This window comes from Lygodium microphyllum, chromosome 27 (assembly GCF_053477565.2).
Source record: "Lygodium microphyllum isolate KBCC chromosome 27, Lygodium_microphyllum_v1.1.10, whole genome shotgun sequence".
NCBI lineage: Eukaryota > Viridiplantae > Streptophyta > Polypodiopsida > Schizaeales > Lygodiaceae > Lygodium > Lygodium microphyllum.
In genome coordinates this window covers 15,925,874-15,947,271 of record NC_141161.1, presented here as the reverse complement: position 1 = coordinate 15,947,271, position 21,398 = coordinate 15,925,874, and positions in this window count along the sequence as shown.

The window sequence follows — 21,398 nt, the reverse complement described above, 5'->3', positions numbered from 1 at the left end:
TCAGTCAGACAATCCAAATAAAGATAAGGATTGTCACTACTGCGAAAAGTATGGGCATATTGCAAAGGACTGCTGGAAAAAGCAGGGAAACCAAAAGGGCAAGCAGCATGGACATTATGCTACGTCCAGTCAGGCAAATGACTCTGATGATAGAGTGTTTGCCATGCAGTATGTCAAAGATAAGGTTGCTGAAAAATCATCTGATGATGCAGTGTGGTACATTGACTCGGGGGCGTCGAATCACATGACCCCTCACGGTGATTGGTTCACGGATATGGTGGATGAAAAGCATGGCTATGTATGCGCAGGTGATGACACGCAGCATAGCATTGAGCATAAAGGCAAAGTGCCTCTTGTGGTCCATAATGGTAGAAAGAAAAATTTGCATGATGTATTGCATGTCCCTTCAATTACGAAGAACTTGTTATCTGTTGGTCAGATGACGGAGCAGAACTTGCAGGTTAGATTCAATAAGCATGGCTGCTTTATTGAAGAATTTGGCAATGGCTGCAAGTTGATAGCTCGTGGTCATAGGAATGGCAGAATGTTTACTCTTGATGCTTCTTTGCCAGATTTGAATTCAGCTATGTTTGCCCATGGTTCTGGCACTGTTAGGGATTTGGAAACATGGCACAAGAGAGTGGGGCATGTCAATTTGCAAAGGCTGCAAATTATGCAAAAGAAACAGCTGGTTACAAGGTTACCAAAGTTCCAATATTCAGATATTGGTCATGTATGCGAGGCTTGCCAGTTCGGTAAGCAGTCACGATTGCCATTTGTCAGGCATGTACGACAGAGTACACGTCCATTGCAGTTAGTGCATTTTGATGTTTGGGGGCCAGCTCATAATGTATCTATGGGAGGTTCCATATATTATGTATCCTTCATTGACGACTACAGTCGATATACCTGGCTTTACATATTGAAAACAAAAGATGAGGTCTTTGCTGTTTTTCAGCAATTTAAAGCACAGGTTGAGAAGGAGTTTGAATGCTACATCTCTTTCGAGATCTGATAGTGGTGGGGAGTATGTATCAAATGAATTTGATGATTTCTTGGCTGAAAATGGCATTCGTAGGCAGCTCACCTACATCAAAACAGAGTAGCTGAAAGGAAGAATAGAATTCTGATGGAAGCTGCTAGGGATATGATGAATGAAAAGCATATGCCACTTTACTATTGGGCAGAGGCTATCATGACAGCCATATACATTTTGAACAGGACTCCCACTGCAGGTATTCATGAGATGACACCGTTTGAGAAGTTGTATGGCTATAAGCCGGATGTAAGTCACATGAAAGTCTTTGGCTATCTTGCTTATGTGCATATTCTAGATGAGAAAAGGAAGAAGTTGGATCCCAAAGCACATAAGTGTGTTTTCATTGGATATTCGCAGGAGAAGAAGGCATACAAATGTTATGATCCCTCTACCAGGGAGACTTTGGTAAGCACGGATGTTATCTTTGATAAGATGAGTTCTTGGTATGTATCACCAGTTGTAGTGCCAGCAAATTTGCCTTCTACTCATGCTTCTACAATTGATTTACAGCAGAGCACTGTTATGACAGGACCTCGTAGTTAGACAGTATCCCCATGGACAGGGAGATTGAGGAGCTCCTCGTCCACTGACACTAGTATGTCAGTGAGGGGGAGACATGATGTCTTGGACAGCAAAAGAAAAGAGAAAGTTATTGAGGATGCATCTGGTATGATGACACCTGGAAGAATGACTTCTAGCTATGAGTCTGGTGATACTTTAGACAACGAACTTGGTATTCCGACTGTCTATACGCCTAGCACAAGGCAGAGCATGTATATTCCGCCTCATGAGAGAGGGGAATCGAGTAGTGCACCACAGCTTAGATGCTCGCAGAGGGCCAGATACCCTGTTGACAAGTTGACATACAATGGCTACTCTGCAAAGCATTATGCGTACATGACAAAAGTGATGGAGGTCAAAGAACTAAGTACATATGCTGAAGCAGTGAAAGATGAGAATTGGTGTGTAGCCATGGATGAAGAAATGAATGCCTTGGCTGAAAATAAAACATGGGATTTAGTACCACTGCCTGAAGGGAAAAAGACCATTGGTTGCAAATGGGTCTACATAGAGGTACACCACCATTTCATCAGAGAGATGGTTCTTGTAGGACGAGTTGATCTTATGCATGTGAAGACTGATGAACTGGTAGCGGATATCTTTACCAAGTCCTTGGGTAAATATAAGTTCTGTGGTTTTAGATAGCTGCTTGGAGTACATATGCTATCTTGAGCTTGAGGGGGAGTGTTATAATATCAAGCTCATACATGTGTGTTTGACCGACATGAGCTGGACACAGCTAGTCTGACTAGATCAGTTAGGTATATTAAATAAGTCGATGTTACTTCTAGTGTGAATGGTCTTTATGACCTTAGGTTGTATATGCACTATGGGTGTGCTAAATGAATAAGAAGAAGAATAGAGAGAGGAAGCATGTTGCTTCACTCTGTGTTGCTCTCCTTCCTGCTTCCATGAAATCTAACAACGCTCTCTTAGTCTGAGCCTTAGATATACCCTTATTCTGATCTTTGTAAGGCCAAATCCCTTCATTCCTTAGTTTGGTCTGCACCTCTTGTATTATTGGATCAGCTCGAATGAGTGTGTCTTGTAGGTCCGTTGGTGGGTGCATTGATTCCAATCGAGTGTTTATGGGTGGATTTAACCCAACACATAATTTTGATAGCTGTTGTGTCATATCCATTGGGGGTGCATACTTTAGGAGTGAAACGAAATTTGAATAATATGCTTCCAGGGATAATCCTAGCTACTTCAAGTCATAGAATTCATTCATCTTTTGTGTGCAGAAGGTAGGTGACAGATACCTCCCTCGCACAGCTTCCTTAAGATTATCCCAAGTGACTGTCCCTTCCGAGATCACTTGGTCTCTGCACCATTGTTTCCACCAAAGTCTCACTTCGCTTGTAAGCTTAAGTTTGGTGAGCATGGCTTGGTTAGCAGGTGCAGTTCCTGCTGCCTCAAAATAGTCCTCCATGGACTCAATCCAGATCTCAGCGCATTGGCTTGAATAGTCCTTTCCTTGCCATCAAACTCAGGTGGCTTAATTTGTTTGAGAAGGAATTTCTTCTTTTGAGCCATAGCTGGACTTAGTGCAAGAGTCAGATTTGGAACCTGTGCTTGGGATTGGATCTGGACAATAAGATTCTTTATGTTAACATCCTATCATACATTCCCATATTACCTTAATATGAATAGCACAGTTTTTTAGCTAAGTGATTTAATCACTTAACACCTTAGCTAACATTTATGATCAAGATAGACAATTGTAAAAAGTCTTATTTATTCATGAGGTCATAACCCTTTGAGTACATTTATTTTAGATAAGTAGGACACGCTAATTGATACATCAGTTTGGAAAAATAGGATTGTGTTACAATTGGCTACAGGGACAGAATAATAATATGGAGTGGGGTCATGGATTTTCAGGAAACGGTAAGCCATAGGAAGCTTGGGGTATCCCTTCCTTTGATACCCCTTCTTCTCATAGCGCCCTGCTTGACTTGCCGACCACTAACATGCAAAGTTACGTTTACACGAGCTTTGACAAAGATGAACAGTTTCAGGATCTTTAAATCCTCCATCCACTTGATTCTCTTCAAGTTGATCTGAAAGTACGTGAGTCGGTGGGCTGGTATGTAATATATTCCTGAGTCTCCCGTCCATCTTCGCTCCGCATACAGGGGTGAAGGATTATAGATACAATCCAAAATATTCATCATGCCAAGCCTCTTATGATAATTCAAAGCATGTATTGTTGTCATGAACATGACCTAGAACACCAAGAACTTGCTCCATGCTTCATGACTCTACAACCCAACATCCATAAGTGAGTAAAGAAATGTTTTCAACAGAAAACACTGATCTATTCTATTCACCTTCCCCTGTTTATCCCCTTATTCCCTTTATTTTCCTCCATTAAGTTCCCTTGTAATCTTTAGATTTTGTTGGTTTGATCTGATACCAACTATAACATGTCCACTCATCCACTTGTGGGACACGTTTTAGCAGCCCATCGGGAAGAGAGTCTAGAAAGTGCCACCTAGCACTCGCAAGGAATGTCACAAGGTTTGCGATCTATGTCTTCTCGAGTCTGCCTCGAGCAGAAGTATCCAGCCATTGCCACTTAGGATCGACCTGAAGTGAGGGTTTCCTTCCTATTAGCAAAGTCTCTAGGAAGTAGCTAGTGTCGAGCTCCAGATGAACCACTTTGCGTAGAAACAACAGAGTCAAAGTGGATTTATGCTGCACTTGGTTTATGGAGAATGGGAAATGAGAGGGATGTGAAGCTCAACCTCTCTACCCATAAGGCATAGTCCCATTCCGCTCCCCTAAAACAGCATAAATTGGGGCTCTAACTCTACCTACTCTAGGTCTTCATAGTTTTGTTATCACATCTTTTGAGAAAAGTTCCTAGCTAACCAGGACCACCCTTCTGTAGGATGGACCCAAGTCACGTCCACCGCACTTTCCTCGCTTTGCTTAGTTATCTAATTACCTACCACATTATGTTTGGCATGCAAACACAACTTCCTTAGTTAATCAATTTAAACACAGGTTCCTTTACGTAACTTAGGCACTGACACAAAAACAATGTCAAGCAAGCTCCTTTTTTAAATATCTAATTTTTATTTATCATAGTCCTAGAATACATCAAGTATCATGCCCAAAGGCTAACCCAGCAATCAATAGGATTGTTGCTCCAAGATTCACCTGTAGACTAGTACACGGGCCTTGAGATTCCATCTTGAGTCATGTCGGCCTCTTGTGCAGGAACCGGAGGCAAGGAATTTATAGCTAGAGCCTCCCCTGTCACTCAAGTGTCCTCCCGCTCCAAGCAGCACCCACGGAGAGACCTCTCACGGCGGATTGGGTCCATATATGCAGTGCAGCTAATAACCCCCTTGGATAGGGCGAGGCAGGCAGTCGGAGGTAACTGAATCTATGTCTCCCTCCAGGATTTTAAACTGAAGCATTAAGTGTTTTGCCTTGAATTAGTTCCTTGAGCAAAGAAGTTCAAACAGTGTACCTAAGTGTACAATCATGATCAATACGGTGGTCATTCTACCCAACTACTAACGTGTGATTCCTTTTTCTCGAATGCTTCCAACATTCAATCCTAGATCGTTTGTGACTTGGCGAGAATCCAAGGGCTTGGAATGCTAGGTTGCTTGTTTCCCCTTTTTCTTTGGGTTAGGCTTTGTACCCTACTGACCCTAATTATCCTTACCTTAGGTCTCCTTGTAAGATAGATCATGGACAACCCCATCGTCCTCGGTTGGTCAACTTGCTGGTTGTCTCCTAGATCCCTTGAAGTACCTATGTACCTTTATCTTTAATCTTAATTGACCAAGATTGTCTATCCCCTTGACAATGGTTGGTCAAGATGGTTCTGTTTAGAATAGTACCTACTCTATCTTAAGTATAATCTTCTTAAGCCCTCTCAATAATGTTTACATGCACTAAGCTTTTACCTATCCCTCTTGAAGTTACCAAGGACTTTGACATGGGACTCATGGATCTCAGTCCCATTTGGTAAATTACAAACAACATTGAATTTTCCCAACAACTCTAATGCACACGACATAATGCCATGCCTTCATTTCAATGCTTACAATTTTGATATAATCCATACAATATTTTATGCCACACATGCGAAGGTACTCTCTATGCATGCAATCTTAACATTATCCTCTATGTAATTATTTACACGATCTATAACCTTCTTGAATGATCCGATCTTTATAACTTTATGTGATCATTGTATGAGTCTAGCTGCATTTTAATCTATTATGCAATTTATTACATGTACTTTAGAATCCATCTTGCGATATGGAGTTGCACTTTGCTTCCTTTGATGTCCTCTGAAATGTATTTTGCAAGAACTTGGGCAAGGAGCAATGCACTTTATGCAAGAATTTTTTTGGGTAATTTTTTATGCAATTATCTAATTAATTTGACCTATTATGATGTCATCTTACAACGAAATTTATCTTGTTTGTTACATACATCACAACTAAGTTCACACCTAGGAAATTATCAAACACGCAATTAATGTGATGCATGGGAATATGATTTTTCATCGTGATAATTATAATCTATGATTTAATAATAGAGCAACCTAGGTTTGGAGTGATGTCTTGATACTGATGGTATTCACACCTAATAAACCGTTCGTGGTTGCGGTGCTGTCTTGATCTAAACCACCATCCACACTTGCAGGGTTTTCGGCCATCCTTGTGGAACTACACTTTGGGGCCATACTCGAAGATGCATGCACGAGAGATAGAATTCTCACACTCTCCTATGAAAAATTCTCACCGCCTCTCCTTGTGTGGAGAAAAGATAATGAAGGGGAGGGGTGTATTTTCGAAAATGTTGAGGGGTGTGTGACCTCCCTTTAAGAGGGGGAAAGAAGAATCTTCTAGAAACTTCCCTCTCTCTCTCTCTCTCTCTCTCTCTCTCTCGTGATGATGATGAGGGGGGGGGGGGGGGGGGGGGTTTCTGATCACGGGGGGATGGGGGGGCTGCGCTGCCTAATGACGAGGGGGGGCGTTGTCCGTTGACGAGGAAGGGGAGGGGCTGCTACCGTCAGAGACCACCAGGGGGAGGGCGCTGCGCCTGACGATGAGGGGGGGGAAGGGCTCCCCTTTATAGTGGGGAGGGGTGGTATATGAGGGGGAGAGACAGTTGTTCATGACGGCCACCCCTTCCACCGGGGGGGCTGCATGCCCTCCCTTCTCTTTACTCCCTCTCTCTCTTTATCTCCTCACCATGTAGTCGGCAGGGGGAAAGTAAAAAATTTTGGGTTAAAATTAAAATTTTTTAAAGGGGGGTTCTTATGCAAAAGGTATGGGGGGAATATTGCACTTGGGGTAACCCATTGGTCGAGACTGCTAGGTTCATCGTCATGTTGGCTACTGGAATGAAGGTGAAACTGTTTGGAGCATTAAAAAATTAGGTAGTGAAGATTTTAGGAATTCAATTCTGAGTTGACTTCATAGTCATGAAGGGAGTAGACTACGACATCCTACTAGGCTTTTAACCTTGGATAGACTGTGCAAGAGTTGTAGAAGATTGGGGCAACAGTCTTATTTTCTTAGGCAATCAAGCAGAGGCTGTAAGAGTAGATACAGACACTTGGAAGACTTCCCTAGTCGACCTAGAAGCCATCTCCACCATGCTAAAGGGCGACGTACAACAGAGTAGGGAATCCTATGGGGCCCTTACCAAGTATATCCCTTGCCTTGAGGATGAGGAGACTGGATGCATGTTCTTGCTACCCGATCTACTGTTCTCAAACATTGAGGAGTACAAACACGCCATCAAGGAAATTGGTAAGATCAAGGACACACCTTTAGTGCTAGTTTGCATGATGACCAAGAGTCTATGTAGAAGACCCAATCATGTTGCATTCCGCATATTGAACAATAGATGAGAGCTCTTGGAGATTGTAGGGTACTTAACTGACAAGCAGGCTGGCAATCCAGCAAATGAATCTTAAGCCACTCCAAGACCTTTTGGACAAGCTTGAATGGCCATGGTCCAAGATACATGATTTAAACTTGAGATATAATTGGGCTTTAATCCTCGACCAACAAGAAGACATATTGTAGAACCTGAAAAACTTGGTTGGAGTACACGGGTGCAATCAACTACAAGCAGGCAGGCCTAGCCAACCGAGTAATGCACCACTGCTGTGAACGGACTCACCTTCTAAGCTACGACCACAAGGAGAGAGTCCCTCCTCTAGCAAAGACGGAGAGTTGGATTCCAAATCAAAATTCATCTCAGATAGTGAACCTGAAATACCTCAGCCTCCCAAGACTAGATGCACCAAGGGGGACCTACCCGTCCACCTACAATACTAATGATTAAGGGAGGAAAGACGGACTTTGAGCAAAGTAATGCAGACAGAAGAACAACAAAATCTGCATGACCTGCCAAAACGATTCACAAAGTTCAAAAAGGAAGATAGGGTGGTGATCTTGCTAGGAGCCAAAACGACAGGGGCAAGTAAGCAAATTGATTGAGGGACCTACCAAGGTCAAGGAGGTCAATTTAGATAAGGAGAGGGAAATCCCATGACCTATATTTATAGCTGATGATTTGGCTGAGCAAGAAAAAACAAGTCTCATTACTCTCCTACGAGAGTATGTAGACATCTTTGCTTGGTCCCTAGAGGAGCTCAAGGGGATAGACCCGAGTGTGGTGACTCACAACATACCCATGACACTTGGTGTAACATCGGTCAAACAATGACCATATCCCATGAATCCAAAGCACACCCATGTTGTCAAGGAAGAAATCAATAAGCTAATGAGAGTAGGATTCATCTACAAAATTGAACACACGGACTGGGTTTCCCCAATAGTTATCGTATCAAAGAAGAATGGGAAGATTAGAGTGTGTGCCAATTACAAGAAGGTAAACACAGCTACAAAGAGAGATAATTACCCATTGTTGTACACTAAGCACATGCTCAAGAGAGTGGATGGCAAAGAGACCTATAGTTTTTTGGACAGTTTCTCTGGATACAATTAGGTGCAAGTGCACCCTAATGATAGGCATAAGATTGCATTCACCACTGAATGGGAAATCTTTGCCTACATAGTCATGCGTTTTGGATTGACTAATGCACCAACCACTTTCCAACGATTGATGTGTACAATATTCAAAGACATTCTAAGGAAAAAGTTAGAGGTCTTCGTGAACGACTTGTGTGTTCACTCTACTTGACGAGAATACCATCTCTCATTGAACCCCTTGAAGTGTTAGTTCTGTGGGGGTGAAGCATGGATGTATCCTAGGACACATGGAGTCAAAGAATGGCATTGCCACAGATTTGTCAAAGATCAAGGTCATTGTCGATCTTCCACCTCAAATGATTACAAGGGTGTTCAGTGTTTTTTAGGACATACATGATATTATCAACGGTTTGTGTTAAACTATGCATTGATTGCTAGACTCCATACAAGCTATTGATTGTATTAGAATGGACCGAGGAATGCCAACACGCATATGAGGAACTAAAACAAGCTCTAACCATATCACTGATTCTATGAGCCTCAAATTGGACACTCATGTTTCACGTGCACATCAACGCTTCAAAATTTGCCATAGGAGGTGTGTTATGCCAACCTGGTGAACACAATCTGGACTACTCGGTGAGCTTTTCTAGCAGATAACTCATTGAGATCGAAATGAATTACTTGACAACGGAGAGAGAGGGATTGACCATGGTGTTTGTTGTAAAGAAATTTTGGCATTATCTTTTGGCTATGCCCTTTACCTTCTTTGTTGACCATCAAGCCTTGTTGTATCTTGTTAACAAACCATGAGCTACAGGTTGCATCGTTAGATAGATTCTTCTACTTTTGGAGTTTAACTGCTCTGTGGTGGTACGTAAAGGGAAGTAGCACTACATGCCTAACCATCTGTCTCGTATCCTCACGAGAGAAGCGGTTAGACAAGGCATTATGGTGGATGAATTTCTAGACACGCATCTATTCCACTTATCCAGTGAAAATGATTTGTTTAGAGCTAACATGATGTCGTATTGGGCAGATGATATAATTCAAGTGTTTGAGCATGGACTACTAGAATGACCAATAGAGAAGGTTCGACTTAAGCGGCTGATCCCGAAGATCCAATCCTATCAGTTGATAGCGGGCCAACTCTACAGGTTGGGACAAGACAAGTTACTATGCAAATGTGTGTGTGAGCATGAGATTCATGATGTACTGACAAAGGCACACAACAAAGCTGTAGGAGGACATTTGAGCAGGGACACGATAGCTCACAATGTACTGCAGTCCTAGCTATGATGGCCTACCCTCTTTCGAGATGTTACATGATTTGTGAAGCATTGTGATGAGTGCCAACAAACTAAAGTTCCGATTCGTAAGGATCACATGGAGCTAACCCCAATTATCACATGACAACCTTTTGAGAAATAGGGGATCGACTTCATTGGACCCACTAGTCCTACGGCACAGTATTCACAAGCCAAATACATCATTGTGGCTATCGATTATCTAACAAAATGGACAGAAACTCAAGCTACGAGAAAGAATGATGGTCGCACCACTGCTAAGTTCCTATGGGAGCAAGTAATCTCACGATTCGACTGCCCCATCCAACTAGTCAGTGACTAGGGCACACACTTCATCAACGAAGTAATAAGTCACCTCCTATTCTCCTTCTTAATCATCCATTGGAAATCCTCACCTTATTACCCACAGGAAAATGGTCAAGCTGAATCAACAAATAAAATCCTAGTAAACGTCCTGACCAAGGTCATCTCTGCTTCACGCAGTGATTGGGACAACAAATTGATGGTGGCCTTGTGGGGCTACTACACGGCTTACAAGATGGATAGACCCCTTTAGATTGACATATGGTACAGAGACAATCCTTCCCTTGGAATTCTTCTTACAAGATGGTTGTAGGACAAACCCCCTTTAGATTGACATATGGTACATAGGCAATCCTTCCCTTGGAATTCTTCTTACCAAGCCTCAGGATTGCCCTTCAAGAAAGATGGGATGGAAAGGGGGCATGGATGGAACACGTGATTAAACTTGAACGCTTAACAAAAACCCGGCTTCTAGCCACCCATGCGCTCATATGCGAGAAGGCAAGTAGCAAAAGCTAGTTTGACAAGAATGTCAAGTAGTGCAACTTCAAAGAGGGTGACTTTGTACCGCTATACTCAGTCAAAGGACACAAGAAAAAGCTGAAGTTTCAGGGGCTAGCACTAAAGGACCTTCATCCTCTAACCCTTTAATCCTAGGAAGTATTCTTCTCATTTTCGAAGGGGGAGGGGTTAAGGTGAGTCAAACCAATCACATAAGGAAAACAATAAAGGAAAAACACACATTGCAAGGGTAGAAGGCAAAAACTTGTGATTGGGGGAAATATCAATAAAATTTGAAATCAATAAACTACTTGGAGGAAAAATTCTACTTTTGTGCTCAAGAATATCAATTAGCAAGTATGTAATCATTTCCTTTTGTGTATGATTATTTTGAATAACAGTAATGGCGAACATCATTTCATGATAGGCACTCTCATGGCAGGCCAAGAAAAGGCTGGCAAATTGCCTTTTTCAGAAGAGGAACATGCAAAATATGGACTTTCGGTGGAGACACGAGCCTTCAACCAGTTCCGACATATCTTCAACCTAGAAGATGTGGTCATTGAAGAGTGGGCCATGAGGCAAATCATCAAGCAATGCAATATGCAGGAATACATGGAAGTAGTAAGTCAAGGGGTGGACTACTTCCATTGTGCAGAGTTCATGAGGACTTTTCATAGGAAGTGCGGCACCATAATGATGCACGAGGGAGAGGGAACTCATCAAGTACAAATTGAATTGACCCCGGAACTGGTGGAAAAGAAGTTGGGCTTGGCAAACAAAGTAGAGAGGAAGCCGAAAAGAGATGTATATGCCTTGCTAGGAATAGACAAGGTAAAAGTCCACACCAACAATGACATCAGCTTGGCAAACATCCCTGACCCCGAAATCCACCTCCAAGCCAAAATGGTGCACACATTGTTTTCGAGTCAAAGATACAACACCATCGTGAGTCGCATCAATGTCCCCCTATAGCATCGCAGCAAGATTTTTGGACAAGCTGAACCCTAATGGTTTTATCAGGATGACCATTGAGACCTCAGCAAAAGCCTTGGCAATAGGAGGACAAATTGTCAGAGGGGAGTCTCCTACCACCAAAGCTAAAAGGAAAGCTTCATCTTCAAAGGCTGCAACCATTGGATTTGGTGGGGTCCCCACCATAATCATTAGGGAAGCCTTGGGACAAGGGCAGGAAGAAGGAGGAGAAGGGGTGGACAAAACACCAAGAAGGTCACCACCTCACCAAGAACAAGAGGTGCATTCCAGCGAAAGGACACTGAGTGAGGAAGAAGAAGATGGGGAACAAAAAAAGCAAACTAGCCAAGGAAAGACTAGGAAGACAAAGAAGAAAATTGCACAAGAAAATCATGAAGAGGAGGGGAGGAAACAAGAAAAGGGAGATTTGTAAAAGGCCCGCCGAGAGTCCAAAAAGGCAAAGGAGGAAAGAAGGAGGAAGAATCAGGAAAAGGAGGAGTTGAGAAAAAAGGAGGAGGAAGACATGCCCCTCGCCATGTGTAGGTCCATTGAACAATAGTCGAGGCGTGATGAGCCGGAACCCGCTAGCCCAATCAGAGAGACAAAGGGCCAAGATCGAGTGCCCATGTGCTAGAGTTCATGCCACTGATAGTGCAAGAAGGAAAGGGCAAGGCCTAAATTACCCCCATTTCCATACTCTAGGTGCCCGCCACCACCACTACTATCTCCACTCCCAGATGTACAACCCAAGTGGACACCAATAATCTAATGGCTTGGGTCTAGTACTTTGTGAATAAAGAAATGGGCCAAGGAACAAGAGAAGGAACCCCCTTGGTGGGAACGAAAAGGCTAGCTGCAGACACTGAGTCGAGGTAGGACCCAAAGAGGCAAAAGGTGTGGTAGGCTCCATAACCTCCATCCCCACAATAGAGAGGCCACTTGAAGACTACGATGAGTATGTCAAGGAGCTTCTTTCTCAATTGGAGAAAGCCAAGGAGGAGAAGAGAATCACATTGATGGAGCTAGAAGTAGAAAAAGAGGCCATGACTGCATCCCAGTTGGAGTGAACACGCCAAATAGCTAGGGCCCAAAGGGAAGTCAATGAGTTGAAAGAGCAGTTATACAAGCTAAGGAAGAGATAGAAGCAGGATGGTGGGAGCGCTTGAATGAAGAAACTAAGGCCATACAATGCCTACCATGGCACAATGAGGAGATTGTGGGGCTCTATGAGGATCTGGAAAGCTGAAATGGAGAAAATGACGAAAGCCATAGAAGAGCTAGAGGAGTTGAGGGAGGAAAGAGCTTGCAAGTATGAAAGAGAGGTGGAAAACTAACTCAAGAGGCTGTCATAGGACAAGAAGATTAGCAAAAACTAAGGACAAAGATGGAAGACCAAGAATGTAGACTAACAATGCTGGCTCAGAGGGAGGGGGAAAGCCTCAAAGATATGAATACGAGGGCGGAAGAATGGGCTAATTAGAACAAAAAAAGAGTTAAAACCTTAGCACGTTGTCTTGCTCAAGCAGAAAAAGGAAAAATACTTATTGAAAGTAGAGGAGAGGCTGCCCAAGTGAGCTTCCATACCTAGCAATGCACCTTCTTGGACACCCTATTGGACTTACCCAAATAGAAGAGGGAGAGTCCATAGAGGCAATGACAAGGAAGCTAGGAATGGCTCGTAGAGTGTTGAAAGTAGGATTGTAGATGGCGCCACAATCTAATAGGGTTGGCCCAAGCTTAGGAGAGCAATGCCATTATCTCTCCTATTGGCAGGCCTAACTACGCAGGAAGTGGATGCACTCGGGTTCAATGAAGAAGAGTAGCAAGAGTCAAGCCAAAAAAGAGAGGTGGATGTGAACTTGGAAATGGGACGACGTGAAGAGGAGCTTGCCCCACCACCTCCTTCCCTGCGGCCTGAAGAGTAGTAACATGTAGACACTTCCGCAGAAAGAAAGGCAACACTGAGGGAAAAAAGAAAACAAATGGTGGAGGAGACAAGGAGAAAATGAAATCCCAAGGGAGTGAGTGCACCCCAGGCACCTATCCCACCGTGTGAGGACAATGCCCCAGCAAGCTTCCACGCTAACCTTGTAATTTGCGAGAGGCAAGAAATGTCCAGAAGCCCCTTCAATTTTAACTTCCAATTCCCCACGACCTTGAGTAGGGTTTTGCCCATCAAGATGGTGAAGGAAGTGATTAACATCGAAAGTAGGCTCGGACAAAAATGGTTGGAGGGGAGAGTGCAGAACCCCACATTGTGGGCCACTGAAGATGCCGAATTTTGGCAAAATAAAATTTTTGAAGTACCAAGGTCTATGCCGGGCTACAAATGCCAGCCTACATGGAGAAGAAGGGTTTGCAACACCAATCTAGACACTTGGATGGCCTTTTGCAACACTCAACTCTTCGAGTAGATTGACCCAACCTTTATGCCCTACTCTTGAAGGGTAGTAGTAGATTTTGACTCCAGTGTCCACAGTTACTACGACTTCCGTGTAATCTATAACCCCCATTGTACTACATATGAAGATGCCCTGGTCTTCACATCAGAAAACTTGTACGATACCCTAATCCAATTCACTAATAACAAATTCTCTTCATCCCCTGACCCTACCTTTATTACTACTTGTAATTACCTTAGATTGCTTAGGATACTCCTTAGGCAAGATCCCACCCCATAGGAGCGTGGCCTCCCAATACTCCATTTCGATCCCAACACTATAGATAGTTGTGTGTTGGCTTGACTAATGGTGCGAGCTACTCTGTTGCCTTCATTTTACTTAGCTCTACTAGAGGATATGAATGATAGCCACTTCACCCCACTGCAATCATCCATTCCTCTCCACCACCACCCTTCAAGTCTACCTAAACCTCAAGGGATATCTCCAAAGCCATCAATTCCTTAATAAATCTATTAAGCCCCCTTCTCCACCTCACTTCGATGACAAAGATTAACTTCTGTCACGACTATGTAACTTTTTTTAAAAAACTACACATCACTACACCTAGGGATTCTCAAGTTAGGTGCGTTCGATAGTCTCAGTCGTGGCCGGCTCCATCCCTAAACCCCTAGCCTCATTTTAATTTCCCCCTTCATGCCTAGTGCACATTAAGGCCAGGACACACGTAGGGAGGTAACACTCGCCTATAGTTAGACTTGTCACCCTAGGCCCCATGCATCACACCTCCCTTATGCACCAATTGGGTCCTCAAGTGTGGGACACCACCGAGGGCTTGCCCAAGGTAGACCCATCTCCTAGTCCCACAAGCACTGGCCCTACACACTCCACGGTAAGGCACAAACCCCCACATGTAATGCATCCTTCTTTTCTTTCCAGGTACAAATAAAGGCCTTGCCACAAGCTCCAAAGACCCCATCATCCATGCAATGCACTCCCCGTCCTATGCCATGTGCCATTAGCCAAAACACAACCAAGCAAGGGACAGATGTGACAGCCCCAATCAAAAAGTGAATGAAAAAGCTCATTTAAAAAAGCACAGGAGAACTTAGCCATGGAGGGTCAAATGATGGATCCATCTAACACAAACTTAAACTTCAAAGAAGGATCTATCCACCCGCCATCCTCCAAGCAAGGATCCATCTAACATCATATTCAATTTTAAAGATGGACCCATCCATTATCCTCCCTCCAACACCAGGGATCATACCCACCGCAAGGGCCTTTTAGTTCCATAAATCCCTCCAACACAAGGGATCATACCCACTGCAAGGGCCTCTCAGTTCCATAAATCCCTCTAATAGGTCCATGAATCCCTATAACACCAGGGCTCATTCCATACTCAAGGGCCTTTTAGTTCCATAAATCCCTCTAACATGTCCATAAATCCCTACAACACCACGGCTCATACCCAACTCAAGGGCTTTTCAATTCCATAAATCCCTCCAATAGGTCCATAAATCCCTCCAATACCACGGCTCATTCTAGACTCAAGGGCCTTTTGGTTCCATAAATCCCTCCAACACACCCCCCAACATGGTTTGTATACAACAACAAGAAGCCCTTGGCCACCCTAGCAACACCGTTCGATTCACCACCAGTAAAGTGCCATGTGACTGGCACTCAATTAGGAGGGGGTACTGTTAATCCTCAGACGAACAAGGTGGGAAATATAAAGTAGAAGACAAGGCTAAGGAAAAAGTGGAATGGAAGACGAAGGCACGCCAATAAAAATCGAGAAACACAATAAGTGTAAGAAAGCCCTAAATTCAGGAGAGAGGCGCACAAGAAAAATCACAAGTCAATACTTTCATAAAAGAGCGCAAGGTGCACCATGATTTATTTTAAGAGCGTCAGCATGTGCAGATTGTAAAGGTAGATGGGCGGTAGGAAGGAAGTTAGAAAGATAGGAGGACAATGGGAAAAAGAGCCTAGTGGGCCGACCATGTAAAAAAGGGGATAAGGGGATGACTGCCCAAAAGGGATTTAGGGTTTTGTATATAAAGTTCAAAAAGTGAATGAGAGCTCATTCTTTGGTGTGTGGAAACAAGAGACTCACCTTCTTCTCTTATTCTCTTCTCTTTGCTTGCTTGTGAGTGCTTGAGGGAGGGAGCATGAGTGAGTGAGGGAGTGAGTGTGTGAGGGTGAGGGATCTTGGAGGAGAAGCCCTCCTCCATCTTCTATCTTCTTCTTCTCTTCTCTTCTCTTGTACGTGGCTATGGAGGATGGATCTTGGAGGTGGAGGCTTCAGGATGCTTGAGCTTGCATCAAGAATTGTGGAACTATCGGAGTACTTGAGAGAGAAAGCAACTCAATCGGGCATCAAGGTAAGCTCACTACATTCGTAGAGAGGTATGGCACGTTGGCTATGTCAGAGGTAGCCATTAGTGCTCACTTGAAATGCTTGAAACAATAAGTAGTCTATGGGTCTTGGCGGTTGAGCTTGTGCTTGCCTCTACAATAGTACGTTAGTTCTTGAAGATTCAAAGGACATTCATGATGCAAATGTGTTGAGGGCAAGGGCGCCTCCGCCTAGCCATCTGTGTGTTACTACACTAACAGTCACCACCATTGCACACTGCAGGTGGCGGGTGCCCGTCACCATGAAGTCACTTTATTCTTTATTCTTTTAGTGACAGTTTGAATAAAGGAAGGCCCGATCACACATTGTGACTGTTGGAGTTCCCATTTCTTGTCTCTCTCATTCTTGCTCTTGCTCTCCTGCCATAGCTCTCGAGTGCAAGCTTTGATCCTTCTCACCTTTCAATTGGTATCAGAGCATGACTTTTGACTCTTGACTTGGCTCATGGCATTCTCAGCTTCCCATCGACTCCCCACTCACATTGGGTCTCCTTCCCGGCAGCCATAGCTCATTCTCTTGAGCTCCCATCACTCCTCGGCTTCCCGAGCCTCTTCTCGGCCTATTGAGACACCATTAGGGCATTGACATTGAGATATTTCTTTATTATTTCAGAGATTTATCTCTGTCCACAAGTCAAGGTAAACAAGGTTTTCATAGGTTGTGGGCAGCCATAGCTCACACCTCTTGGAGCTTCCTTCACTTGGATCTTGCTTCCAACCTATCAAGGCTTGCTGAGGCTTGGTATAGGCCTTCTTTAACCCCCATTTGTGCCCCCTTTTTGGGCCCCATTGTTGTCACGTGGGACAGTAGACCCCTTAGCAAGCTCACGTTTTTTTTTTTGTGCCTGTTTCAAAATCTGGCTCAAAAATCACTCTTTTTGTCATATCTCAGGCATTCGGAACCCGATTTAGGCAAGGTAAGAGTCTAAGTTGGGGTTTTGGCATGCTCGGAACATGATGGTGATGTCGAATTTGCCAAATTCTAATGACAAAATATTATACAACAGATTTTAGGTCTAAGTCAGCATGTATTTGTATGCCTATGGCTTATGTGATGCTTCTACTGATGTCTATTGATACTGGATCACTGTAGATGTTATGTCTCTTATGTGAGACGCATTTAGAGCTGATTTAGCTCAGCCATTGACAATCCCAGATCTATCCAAAATAGGGCAGCCACCTACTATTTCAATTTTATGATTACATGTATTGGCATTTGATGCCTGATTATGCCCGGTTGGTGCCTATACATACATAAATGTCTGCCTATGGTTTGCCTATGGATTTGAGCTTGGATTGAGCAGTGGTTTTCTTAGTTTATAGAGTTATATGCTGCTGGAAACTTCAGGACTGAAGCTATTTATGCTACAGTTGGGTTATGCCTATTGGTCACGGGGTGCTCCCGGCTACTCGGTATGATGTCATGATGTATTTGGACTATGCCACATGTCTTTTTTATGCTCCAGAATGCTTTTGAGCTGAGATTAGAGTTCGATTTGGGTTTTACTATTACTTCTTTGCAACTGGCATTTCATCTATGACATGGTTTATGCCTAGGCTACCCAGTACAGGTTATGATGTTATTGACTTGACTTTTTCTATTACGACCTTGGATGCTATTGAGGCATTGTCTTGGTTACCTATCGTTGGTACTTTGACTTGGTTTTCTTGAGCTGTTGAACTCGTTTATCCGCCTTTCGAGCCAGTGGGAGCATATTGTATGCTTGACTGACATTGAGCAGGAGGTTTATGCTATTTGAGCATTTTGCATATACTTGAGACTTTGGGATCTCTTACACTTACATGTTGCATGGTTCATGCAGCACTAATATCTTGGAGTTGCTTTTGACCTGAGCTTGGGCTTTGCACTCTTGTGAGCATACCTACTGGTGTCAGGCCTTGCTAGTGTTATATATACTTTGCCCTATTGTCTAGGGGATATGCCTACTCTCACTGACGGATGCTTTGGTGATATGTTTGGGTGTTTTCTCAGGGTCTTGATGACTGTTTGGTGTTGATTTATGCTTGATTATGGCTGGTTATGTCTTGGTTAACATTTATTGACTTGGTGCAGTGATTTGGTCAAAAATTGACTCTCACAGTACCCTGCTGTCATTTATTACAGTAAGCATATGACTCCGGATTGACATGGATTTTTCATGCTGAAATATTCTGAAATGCTATACTTTCACTAGTACTTGGTGGGCAGCAGCTTTGGGTACACTTTTCTCGCAATTTTCTCTCAATTTTGATGATTTTTTTGTCATTTTCTACAGTAAACAACAAGCAATTTTGAACTGTCTACAGTCTTCCATCCTGCATTATGGCGAGTTTGTCCACTGATCATGCTATTTTCAACATCACTAAGCTTGATGGTACGAATTAATCTTATTGGAAGAGCCAGATTTGGCAGGTGTTGGTGTAGAAATCGCAAATCAAACCATTGAGGTTCAGCGCGGGCAGCCGCCTGCAACTATGCCAGATGAGGAATGGTTTGAGCTTGATGAGTTATGTGTTGAGAATCAGCAATCACACTCAAACAGCCTCTTTGTATGGAATCTCAGGGTCAAGGATATGCAGGCTAACTTATCCCATATGCACAATGGTGCCTACTGCAGTTTCCTACTTTCCTATAAAGCATTGTACTTGCTTCCTTTCTTAATGCAATGATAGTACTCTTTTCATTTCAGTAAAGTGTCAATGTCATTGTCCACATACACAAGATTGTGTTTATGAGTCCAAGTCTCAATCTTGGAACCTAATTCACTTGTGTAACAAACAGTGTCCTTTCCATCATGAGTCTACACTTCTTTTTCCATCCTCCATAGCTTCCATTTTTGCCATGCTCTAGATCCCGCATTTCTCACATGGTATCAGAGCCCAGTTGGGCATGGCATTGCTTTTCTAGCCTCTCTTGATTCCTTTCAACCTCAGTCTAGCTCAATGACAGCTCATGACTTCATCTCCCAACTCTACTCTCACTGAAGCTTCCATGGCAGCCATAGCCAGCAGCACCCTGTCAGATTGAGCTGCTTATATCTATCTCCACAGGTCAAATCTCTTGGAGCTTCCTTATGGAAAAGTATTCCCCAACTCACAAAGCTTCCCTGTATCACATCAATCCAGGAGGTTGGACCATCTGGAGCTCAGCATTGTGAAAATCCTCAATCTCTGCTCTGTGTCTGCCATAGCCAGACAGGACCTACCTTACTTGGAGCTTCCATAACTCTTCAACCAGGCCATTTCAGCCCACGATTTCTTCTAGGGAGTTGTTGCTCTGCTCAAGGCGCTTCATCCTGGCACAACAAATAACCACATTGGTAAGCTATAGCTCTGGCATTGCACAAATTCGACGTCGCTGCCCCAGACTGCGCCGATTCTGTTCGCGCCCCCTGCGTGCTGCATATTGTCCATGATTTTGACGATTATGATAGGGCTTTGGTAGCCCATGAAATCAACTTCCTAGACATATAAAAATTTTTGAAAATGATCCACTGTAGCTCCTGCAATCAGCAAAAAACCAGGCCCCTGTCTCAGAAACCCTAATTCCACCATAGCCAAAGCTTCAAAATTCTGACATTTTTTCACTGTTTCTCTCACTGAAGTTATCAACAGTGATTTTAATCACTGAGCAATACTCTCTGAAGTTCATTAAAGTACTATCACTCAGATCTGAAGGCATCAGCATCAAATCAAGAAGGGGAAGATCACTTGGATTTTAAAAGAGTAAAAGACTTTTGCAGATCTGGTATTCATTGACACTCAGTTAGTGTTTTTTAGCACTTGTGTCTCTCAACCAATTCTTCTGTTGCTCAAATCTAATAAGTCTGAAGTTGATTTGCTACTGTTCCCGTAAATCTAACATGGGCAAAGACTCTCCAAATGCTCGATTCAAAGGAGTCGGGTTTCACACCTGGCAAACCCGCATCAAGCTCATCTTGATGAAAAAGGGTCTCTGGGCCATCACAAATGGCAAAGAGAAGAAACCTCGGGACGCAGACCTTGCAACTAATTGGCAAAAGAATGATGACAGAGCTCAGGCCATTATCAAACTGGAGCTAGACGACAGTTATATCCACCATGTGGATAACTGTGAGACCTCACAGGATACATGGAAAAGACTTGACACCCTGTTCGGTGCACAATCTAAATCATCAAAGTATGGTCTCCTAATTGAATTCTTCAGGCTTGAAATGAAGTCCAGCACATCACTTGCCACACATCTTAATTACATGGAAGGACTCCTAACCCAACTTGCAGGAATCAACATTAAAATGAATGAAGATGTTTGCATCGGTGTTCTACTTAAGAGCTTGCCTCCTGAATATAATAATGTATCAACAACTTTAATCAACATGCCAAATCCTAAACTTGTTGATATCCAGGCATCACTGTTAGAAGAAGAAAAGAAGCTAAAAACTAAAGAAGAACCAAGTACCTCTAGAGATGAGCATGCATTATATGTTGGCAACAGGTACAAAGGCAAGAAGGATCAGCTCTTCTGTGACTTTTGCAAAAGGACCGGACACACCGAGAAGTTCTGCCACGCAAGAAAGAGATCCCAAAAGGCCTATCTAGTCGCAGTCAAAGAAGAAGAAGAAAATGGAGCAAAGGAAGAAGAAGATGAAGATGAAGACCACCAGGATTGGAAGGACAAGACTCATCAATCCTTGTACTCTCATAATTCTGATAGACTGTTTTAAAAGCTTTGTACTTCCTTGCCCTAATGCTTCCTGCCATAAGCTTTGTAAACTCCTTATGTAACTTGGCATTACAGTCCCTGTACACTTTATGAGGCCCCTGTTACAGCCTCTGGATGTCCACCATGTTTATGGTACCCACACTTAGCTTTTTTGTGACAGCCTCTGGTGTTTTGCCATGTCTGTGGTATGCCCACACTTTGCAGGTG